General features: G+C 36.3%; 1 pseudogene; it reads left to right on the plus strand.

Moving 5' to 3' along the window:
* The first annotated feature begins 369 nt into the window (after positions 1 to 369).
* On the plus strand, positions 370 to 2820 carry LOC140710696 (small ribosomal subunit protein eS7-like; annotated as a pseudogene).
* The last annotated feature ends 7743 nt before the right edge of the window (positions 2821 to 10563 follow it).

A 10563-nucleotide genomic window follows, 5' to 3' on the forward strand; every position in this document is an offset into this window, starting at 1 on the left:
CTACTATATTAGTCCTAGAATGGCCTTTAATTAAAAAGAATGAGCACCAATAATAATTTAAGTAGAGCATAAGAAAAAGAGGATAAAAGTAAAATACTGTGCTCAAAATTGCTCCTAAATACATTTTTGATTATATTTGTATCCTGTTAGAAATTATATGGACTAAGAGCCATGAGAACAATCTTGGAAGCAAATAGTTTTATTAAAAAGAAGTTCGTCTTCTGCATGACAGCAAAATAATGTGAAGTATTATATCAAAATAACACTGATGAAATTGTCTTATAAGTTAATTTAAAAAGTGGTACATATTTTATACAATAAGGTAGATTTGAAAATTTCAAACATACTAAACTGTATACTTTCTGAATCATGCATACTTTAACTATCAATAAAAGGTAAGATGAGCTAACAGACTGCAAATCTTTCTACATTTTTTTCCTCCTTACTGTCATGATAAATGGATTTTTTTTCATCATTTTTGGAAAACAGTCTTGTAACAGTCTTGTTTGATCATTTGCTACCCACCAATGATTGGCCTCTCTGGCTCAGGTACTGAAGTACAGCATTTGTTTGAAATTCCATAGCTGTCAAAAGTAATAGTAGTAAATGAACTCATTGGAGAGAAAAGAGAATGAATTTTTTTTGGGGGGGGGCACTGTGAAATCAAATGAAAAATATTTCTATGTGGAAGTAGATGCCAGTTATTTTGTGGATATTTTACTGTTTAGATGAAAAATAAAACATAATTTAAGAACCAAATATTACTGCTACTAAGAAACAGCCACTTATTATTTAGAAAAAAAAAAAAACATAAAAAACAGGGGGTTAGAATTTGAAATTTAAAAGGAGGCTTTTATTTGTTACTGAACGCTTTTGAGGCTGGGCATAGTGGCTCAAACCAGTGATCCCAGAACTTTGGGAGGCTGAGACAGGAAGATCACTTGAGGCCAGGAATTTGACACCAGGGTGGACAACATAGTGATACCCTATTTACAAAACTAAAATAAAATAAAATAAAATTGTAAAATTAGCTGGGCATAGTGGTATGCACCTATAGTTCTAGTTCCTCAGGAGCTTGAGGTGGGAGAATTGCCTGAGCCTAGGAGTTTGAGGTTATGGTGAACTACGATTGTGCCACTGCACTCAAGCCTGGGCAATAGAAATGAGACTGTGCCTTAAACATAAAAATAAAATACTTTGAAATAACAAAATGGTAGGTTTGGGCAATGGAAAGTGGATGACGTTCTGTGTTTTTTCTTTACAAAAATGTGTATGACACCTTTAATAGATGGTGAAGGTAGATATGAAGTATTCATTACTTTTACTGATGTGGGGTATTGTAGAGATTATATTGCAGAGTTGTAAAAAGGATGGATTAATTTTCTCTTCACAAGTAAATGTTCCTACTGTAGGGCATTTGTTTAGTCAAATAAAGCAAGAAAGAAATGAGATAATAGGACAATTTGTCATTCAAAGCTTAAACAGAATTGAAATTGTAAATTTGATGCTACCGCAGATGAATTTTTTAAATAAAATGTAAGCTTGCAGAGAATTTCCAAGAAGAGTAAGAGCTATGACTTTAGCAAATGCCAAGTATATTTGACTTTTAAATGAAACTACATGGAAGCAAAAATAGCAAATCACCAGATTTTAAATGGTTGAAGGAAGTTACACAAGAGCAAAGGAGACAAACTGTACCACTGTGGCACTAAAATAAGATTATATTACAGAAAAATGTGTAATATTAAGTATCATGGAGTTTGCCTATGGAAATAAATATTACATGTATGACTTTTTTTTCTGATTTCTTTATTAGGTTGGTCATATTGCCAAGACTTAAATATTGCTTATTTTTAAAAAATGAAGAAAGTACTTGTCAAAAGTCTTCTAATTGATTATAGTCATTTAACACATGTAGCATTAACATTCTAGGATTATGGTGAATATGGCTTGAGAATTTTCAAATCTACAGCATGAGGATATCTACTATATAATACTTAGACACCATTATAGGGATTTCTTTGGATACTTCCTTAGATGAAGACAACAACTTTTTCACTGCCATATGAAAGCAATTTCCTAGTTGAGGAAAACATATACACACAGATGCTTATACACAAACAATATTTATCTTTCATTATTATTAGAAATCTAGTATCTTGAGCACATCAAGGCTTGAATTAAAGAAACAAAACAAAACAATAACTAGAAAATGCTGAACATGAAGGAATACCTATGAAATCTGATGAGCTCTCGTAAGACTTGGGCCTCTCCCTAAGCTGAATTTGAGCAAGAAGGACGAGTTTGAGTTTGGACCCAGGCTCTTCAGGAGCTCTCAAGACCCAGTACAGGGAGCAGAATATTACAGCAGCCAAGGAAACTGAAGTTGGTGGTGGTCAGAAAGCTATCATAATCTTTGTTCCCATTCAACTGAAATCTTTCCAGAAAATCCAAGTTCAGCTAGTACGTGAATTGAAGTTCATTGGGAATTATGTTGTCTTTATTGCTTAGAGGAGAATTCTTCCCAAGGCAACTCAAAAAAAAAAAAAAAAAAAAAAAAGCCATACAAAAAAAAAAAATAAATAAGGAAAAGCATCCAAAGAGCCATATTCTGACAGCTGCGTAAGATGTGATCCTTTAGGACTTGGTCTTCCAAGTGAAATTGTGGACAAGAGAATCTGCGTGAAATTGGAGGGCAGCTTGCTTATCAGGGTTCATCTAGTCAAAGCACAGCAGAACCATGTAGAACATAAGGTTGACACTTTTTCAGGTGTCTATAAGAAGCTCACAGATAAGGATGCTAATTTTGAATTCCCGTAGTTTCTGTTGTAAACAAAAATGACTAAATAAAGTATATTTACAGTTTTAAAAAGGAAATCATCCTTTTAATCTAACTTGAGATAAAGTTATCAATTTAATCACTCTAATAGATGAGAGTTTAGTATAACTGTGGTTGCTTAAATATTAATATAAACAATGAAATTAGCTTGTTCCAGCGAGCCGTATACGTGAAACATGCTGTTAATTCATCGTTAAATATGCCCACTGGGTGTGACTCAGTGAACTGTAGCAATGCTATGAAAGAGTCGGTATCCAACTGGTTCACGTAGCTTGCTATTGGCAAATGCCCAGAGGCTGGTGACCAATAATCCAGTGTCAAACAAATACAGAAAATACCTATATCAATTAATAGGTTGCTTTACTGACAATGTCAAATATTATCTTTCCCCCAAAATGTCTTGAAAATAATTTAAGATTATGTTGCTCATCGTGGAAATAATAATAAATTCTCTAAGCCTACTCTTTAGGGGAGATCTAGTTCCTGCTAGACATAATTTGTATCTTGATTATCCATGAGGCAAGTGCTGGTATCTGTTAGGGTAGCCTAGGAGTGGTGTAGATCATCATAATGTTTAATCAGTGAGAGCTTCAGAGTATTTGGAAGATGAGTCAGTCAGTTATCATGGAAACACACAAAAGACAAACACAGTCATGTGTTTTCTTATAAGACTAAACAAAATATAAATTACATCAATAATATTTATTACTTATTATTGGTTTCAAGCTTACTGTGTGTATTAGTCCGTTTTCACACTGCTGTAAAGAAATACATGAGACTGGGTAATTTATCAAGAAAAGAGGTTTAACTGGCTCACGGTTTCGCAGGTTGTACAGGAAGCATGGCAGTTTAGGGCACCAAATGTATATTTAACATATATCTTTTAAACAAATGAATGAAACGTATATTCAGAGTGAATATACTATTGGATCCAATTACCTTCCACCAGGCCCCACCTCCAACATTGGGGAATACAATTCGAACATGAGACTTGAGCAGGGACACAAATCCAAACCATATCACTATGAATATACATAGAACTCATAGTGGGGGAGACTGATGTTAAGCAAGTAAACAAAGAAAGAAAACATTTAATACAGTTAATGATCAGTTATTAGTACAAGGAAGGAAGTATATAAACAAATTATTGCAGAACAATATGATGTCAGGAAGCCAACAGGCAAAAAAAAAAAAAAAAAAAAAAAAAAAAATTTAGATAGAATAAATAGAAAGGGAATGCCCCTCTAAGGAAGTGACATCTACTCTGAGATCTGCATGGTAAAGTCAAAACTGACTATTGGGATTGCAAGGGATGGGATCAATGCTTAGAGATCTTCAGGAAGAGTAAAACAGCCTTTCTAAAGACCTTGAGGTGGTAGTGAATTTCACCTGTTCCAGAAACTGAAATTATATCAGAAGACTTGTGGCAGAGTCAGCCAGTCAGAGACTAGCAGGGGACGTGTTTGGTGAGGCAGATGGCGCTCAGATGCAGTCAGGCATTATAGACTATACATTTGTTGTGGGCATTAGTGTTTGGGGAGCTTGTCAGAGCAATAGGTTTTAAAAATAAATTACTTTTTTCTGCTGTTAAGACTTTTTTCTATAATTAAAATTTATTGAAGTAAACCAAGATCTTACCTATCCTTAGTTTGCTAATCTATGGGAGTCAGAGAAGTGAAAGGTATATTATCTCTCCATAACTACTCTCCGTAGTCCCCATAAGTTCTTTCTTCTCTTGTAGGCAAATTCTTGAGATACAAGGTAGGTTAATGTATAACTATAGGCATCTATAAATTATTTTTCTAATGAACACCATATGATTGTCTTTTTCCTTATTGGAGAAAAGCTGGCCACATAATCAGTGTGCCAATACTTTTCAGCATATCTATTTAGCAGGTGAAGGAATACGTTATCTTACCATCTTTCTCTTGCTAGATCTCTGAAGTTTCAGATTCTATCAATTTCAACTATCATTAGATTATATTTTTCTTCTTACTAATTTGTAAGTTCCTTAAGAGGAGACATGAGGGCCTTACTGTTTTATCTTACCTCTGTATCAAATACAGTACTTTACATTGAAGAAGCTTTCAGATATCAGAAAGTTTATGCAGACAAATGGTATCAATTTTATTTAAATGTTATTATGTATTTTCTTCACTCAATTAAAAGTTCTACTGACGCTAGACACTATAATTATCCTGTTCACTGTTGTGACTCCCCACGCCACCTCCTCCTCCATGGAATCTTTTGACTAATTACTAGAAATTATGTTTGGTTTTAAAGGGGATGGGATAAATTTTCTAACTGAGGCTTTGGGGAATACCAGAAGACAAAGAGGCGAGTTTCAAATACTTGGGAAACAACAAAACTAAGTATGCAGGTGTCAAAAATTGAGACTTAATTCAGGATCAAAAAGTTATGAGTGTAAAGCCCAGTGGAGATGTAATCAGAGTACAGACAGTTTAGGACTAAGCAAGAAAGGTGACAGAGAATTTTCAGGTGAATATTTTAAATGCTAGTTGGTAGAGGGTGGTAAGACTAACTAAAAACCCAGGACCAGAATAGACAGTTATTTCTTTTCTAGGGAATATTGGCATTCAATTTAGAAGTATGGGCTTTTTATCTTGAAGGATTGGGGGCTACTTTTTTCACATAACACTTCCATCCGTGCAATGTTTATGAATTCCTGAAAGTAATTAGTTTTATGGAACATTTCCAGGTGTCATATCCCTCTTTTCTTCGACTCCTGGGAAAATACAAAATACAGGACAAGCACTTGTGCCATAGAGTTTTATTGGGAAATTAGCAACAATCGCTATTACAATATAAATATGGTTCATCCATGAGCACACTTTATTTACAAATAAAATAAAAAGGAAAAATGGGCAAAATATATATAGGGTCTATCCTAATCTAAGAGTTAGACTCTCTTTCACTCTACTTTCCCTATAAGGCCATTATCTCAATTTTTTTTAACATACTATGGTGATGTTATGCCTTTCTGTATCCAGGCCTTTTGATGGTGCTTTTCCATACTGACTCTGGTCTTGGCCACATGCCTTGCTTTGGCTAGTGTAGCGTTACAAGATTAATGCAAGCAGAGACTTGAAAAGCGATCATGCATTTGTCTTTTCTCTCTTTGGCTTCTGCTGACATCATGACAAGATGCCTGGGCTAGCCTGCTGGAGAAATGTAAGAAATACATGTAGGAGAGCTGGTTTATCTGAGATTTCTTGCTATATAAGCTAGTATTCCAGTTGACCCATCAACTGACCACAGATACGTATGTGATCTCAGTGGATATATGTGAAGCCTGGTTTAAGTCAGTATAAATATCCAGTGACTCAGAGACTGATAAGCAGTTGTTCTTTTATTTATTTTAGGAGATGGTGGAGTGATAAGTGACTGATACATCCAACACATTTTGAGCCATTTTCTGTATTTATCTTCAAGACCTTCCAGCCCCTCAAATCTTGCATAGTTCCTTTGAATTGATATATTGCTTTAACCTGTAAGAACTTTAGATGTCCCAGATGTCTCAGCTTCTGATCCCTGCCCAGCTATATTTATATAGCTATGTTTGATTTCTCAGATTGTCTTAACCCTGACTGAAAACTCTTCTGGGTTTCATCCAAGTTTACATTTTGGTTAGTTAGCTGTGAAGACAGAATAGAGTGCCTTCAAAAGTGGGTGAGAGGAGCATATATTCAGGGCAACTTGAATCTACACTTCCAGATTATTGCAGTCCTCAAAGTTGGCCCAAATAATGTATCTATTTTTATTTATGTGTATATACATTTATTTTATATATCATTTTAAAAGTAGGTAGAGACTTTGTTTTTGATATGCTAGGCCATAAAATTCTTATGTAAAGCAATGCCATGATAGAAGAGTTATTTAAGTAAATCAGTGGAAAACACAAAGCCTGATGAATTCGAATGGGAAGACTAGAGAGATTAACTGTAATTGATAGTTGAGTTCAAATAGAAGGATTGTTTATACATTTGTGACCTGGAGAGGAGGTTGGGAAAGTGCAGGTAAACTTGCAAATCTTTGCTGGGCAAGCAGATGACTACACTCTTTTGATCATATTCTAATATGAATAATTACTTAAGAACTGTTGCAGTTTATTTCCCCTGAACTCTCCTATGTCATATGTGTTGTTAATAGTTTTCTAAGTAGGCCCTAGCCCCAGGGTTCCCATTAAAAAGTTTTCAGTAGACTAGAATAAAATCACATAAGGCTAAAACTGCAACATTCACATGTATAATGAATGTGAAGCAAAAGCTTTCAAACTAGAATTATTATGATACTTTAAAACCAATCCAACCAGCATCTAGAGATATAGATGTTGTACTGAATCCTTCTAATACAGGGATTTGCTCCACATTTGGAACTGAGGAGTTTCATGTATTCTCAAATAGATGCAACCTGAAAGTATTAAGGCTTGACAGTGTGTGTTCAAAATTAACATGATAATAATGATGACAACTTCTAAACTTAGTCTTCTGTGACTAGCAGGCTCTCAGAAATAGCAAAGGTTAATGAAAGGGAAGTAATGAGGCAAGATATCTGTTCTATCATTTACTAACTTCTACAGATTGACAAACAACTGGTTTATTTTTTCCATAGTAATGCTCCCTCCTTTTAGTAAAACTAAACGTTTTTTCATTCTTCACTAATCCTGCCAAGTGGATAAATTGCTTCTAGAGATGTATAGTCTAATATTCATCCCTAGACTTCTATCTTGCACCTGATATTTTTAGGCAAATCACAACAGGCAATTATTTTTTGTTTGATTGCTTGATTTGCCAGGAGGAGATCAAATTCAGGGCTTCTCTCTAGGAAGAAGAAGGCTAGTATCCCCGTTTACAAGTAGACATACAAGCATTGTTGAAAGTTTTCTAAACAAAAAGAAAATCCAGAAGGTAATTGATACATTAGATGCCTAAATATGTTATCTCTGCTATTAAAACGTCTTTGAGATAAGATGGCATTTTTGGCACCATTTCTAAATGGCCGTGGTCTATTTGCAAATAGTAGAAGTAGTGGTATATTTTAGATACAATTTTTTAAGTTGAATATATTATAGTGAGATATTTAATGTTAAATGGCTATGGAATGGATATCGTGAGTATAAAAGTAAGCAGAAAATGGAAGGATGAGTGTAGACTAATACTAACAAAATAAGCATAGAGTGACTGATGTCATTTCCAAATCCTCCAAAATTGGTTTGATTAATTTGACAGGATCATAACATGTCTTTAAAGGAATTACTTAAGACCTTAGAAGGTGTTTTCTTGCATTTGAAGTCCCAGAGATTGAAAAAGAGACAGAAAGACAAAGCCTGTTTTAATATAATTATGTTAATATGCCTTATTTTTTGGAATATATTATCATCTCATTCTTTTTTTTCTATTTGGCTAGAAATTGAATACTGTGAATATTTGCAATTCAATATAAAATTCAGAAACAGAATATGACACAGATCCAAGGGAATGAGAAAAGAAATTATGCATGTGGAAAAATATGCTTTCTAAGGGTGACTTACAAGTTTTATATCTTTAATATATCTCAACAAAAATCTCTGCAAACAAAACAACACAGATGCATTCACTGTTATAAAGTAACTCACAAATAATCCACATGTATTTTAAATGAGCTTCAAAGTTGCTAATAATTGGGGAGCAGTTCCAAGATGGCCAAATAGGAGCAGCTCCAGTCTACAGCTCCCAGCATGAGCGATGCAGAAGACAAGTGATTTCTGCATTTCCAACTGAGGTACCGGGTTCATATCATTGGGGCTTGTTGGATAGTGCATGCAGGACAGTGGGTGCAGCCCACTGAGCATGAGCTGAAGCAGGGTGAGGCATCGTCTTACCTGGGAAGTTCAAGGGGTCAGAGAATTCACTTTCCTAGCCGAGGGAAGCTGTGACGGATGGCACCTGGAAAATCAGGTCACTCCCACCCTAATACTGTGCTTTTCCAATGGTTTTAGCAAACGGCACACCAGGAGATTATATCCTGTGCCTGGTTCAGAGAGTCCCACGACCACAGAACCTCCCTCATTGCTAGCACAGCAGTCTGAGGTCGAACAGCAAGATGGCAGTGAGGCCGGGGGAGGGGCGCCCACCATTGCTGAGGCTTGAGTAGGTAAATAAAGCAGCTGAGAAGCTCGAACTGGGTGGAGCCCAACACAGCTCAAGGAGGCCTGCCTGCCACCTCTGTAGACTCCACCTCAGGGGGCAGGGTATAGCTGAATATAAGGTAGCAGAAACCTCTGCAGACTTAAATGTCCCTCTCTGACAGCTTTGAAGAAAGTAGTGGTTCCCCCAGCACGGAGTTTGAGATCTGGGAATGTTCACTCTGATGGTAGTTTCTTTTGCTGTGCAGAAGCTCTTTAGTTTAATGAGATCCCATTTGTCAATTTTGGCTTTTGCTGCCGTTGCTTTTGGTGTTTTAGACATGAAGTCTTTGCCCATGCCTATGTCCTGAATGGTACTACCTAGGTTTTCCTCTAGGGTTTTTATGGTATTAGGTCTAACATTTAAGTCTGTAATCCATCTTGAATTAATTTTCATATAAGGAGTAAGGAAAGGATCCAGTTTCAGCTTTCTACTTATGGCTAGCCAATTTTCCCAGCACCATTTATTAAATAGGGAATCCTTTCCCCATTTCTTGTTTCTCTCAGGTTTGTCAAAGATCAGATGGCTGTAGATGTGTGGTATTATTTCTGAGGACTCTGTTCTGTTCCATTGGTCTATATCTCTGTTTTGGTACCAGTACCATGCTGTTTTGGTTACTGTAGCCTTGTAGTATAGTTTGAAGTCAGGTAGCGTGATGCCTCCAGCTTTGTTCTTTTGACTTAGGATTGTCTTGGAGATGCGGGCTCTTTTTTGGTTCCATATGAACAAACTGCCTCCTTAAGTGGGTCCCTGACCCCTGAGTAGCCTAACTGGGAGGCATCCCCCAGTAGGGGCAGACTGACACCTCACACGGCCGGGTACACTTCTGAGACGAAGCTTCCAGAGGAATGATCAGGCAGCAACATTTGCTGTTCAGCAATATTTGCTGTTCTGCAGCCTCCACTGCTGATACCCAGGCAAACAGCGTCTGGAGTGGATCTCCAGCAAACTCCAGCAGACCTGCAGCTGAGGGTCCTGACTGTTATAAGGAAAACTAACAGACACCAAACCCTATCTGTACACCACCATCATCAAATATCAAAGGTAGATAAAACCACAAAGATGGAGAAAAAACAGGAGAAAAGCTGAAAATTCTAAAAATCAGAGCACCTCTCCGCCTCTAAAGGAATGCAGCTCCTCGCCAGCAATGGAACAAAGCTGGATGGAGAATGACTTTGACGAGTTGAGAGAAGAAGTCTTCAGATGATCAAACTTCTCTGAGCTAAAGGAGGAAATTCGAACCCAGCACAAAGAAGCTAAAAACCTTGAAAAAAGATTAGACAAATGGCTGACTAGAATAACCAGTGTAGAGAAGTTTGTAAATGACCTGATGGAGCTGAAAACCATGGCACGAGAACTGCAGGACAAATGCACAAGCTTCAGTAGTCGATTCGATCAACTGGAAGAAAGGGTATCAGTGAATGAAGATCAAATGAATGAAATGAAGTGAAAAGAGAAGCTTAGAGAAAAAAGAGTAAAAAGAAATGAACAAAGACTCCAAGAAATATGGGACTATGTGAAAAGACCAAATCTATGTCT

The sequence above is a fragment of the Chlorocebus sabaeus genome, chromosome X, assembly GCF_047675955.1.
Source record: "Chlorocebus sabaeus isolate Y175 chromosome X, mChlSab1.0.hap1, whole genome shotgun sequence".
Taxonomy (NCBI): Eukaryota; Metazoa; Chordata; class Mammalia; order Primates; family Cercopithecidae; genus Chlorocebus; species Chlorocebus sabaeus.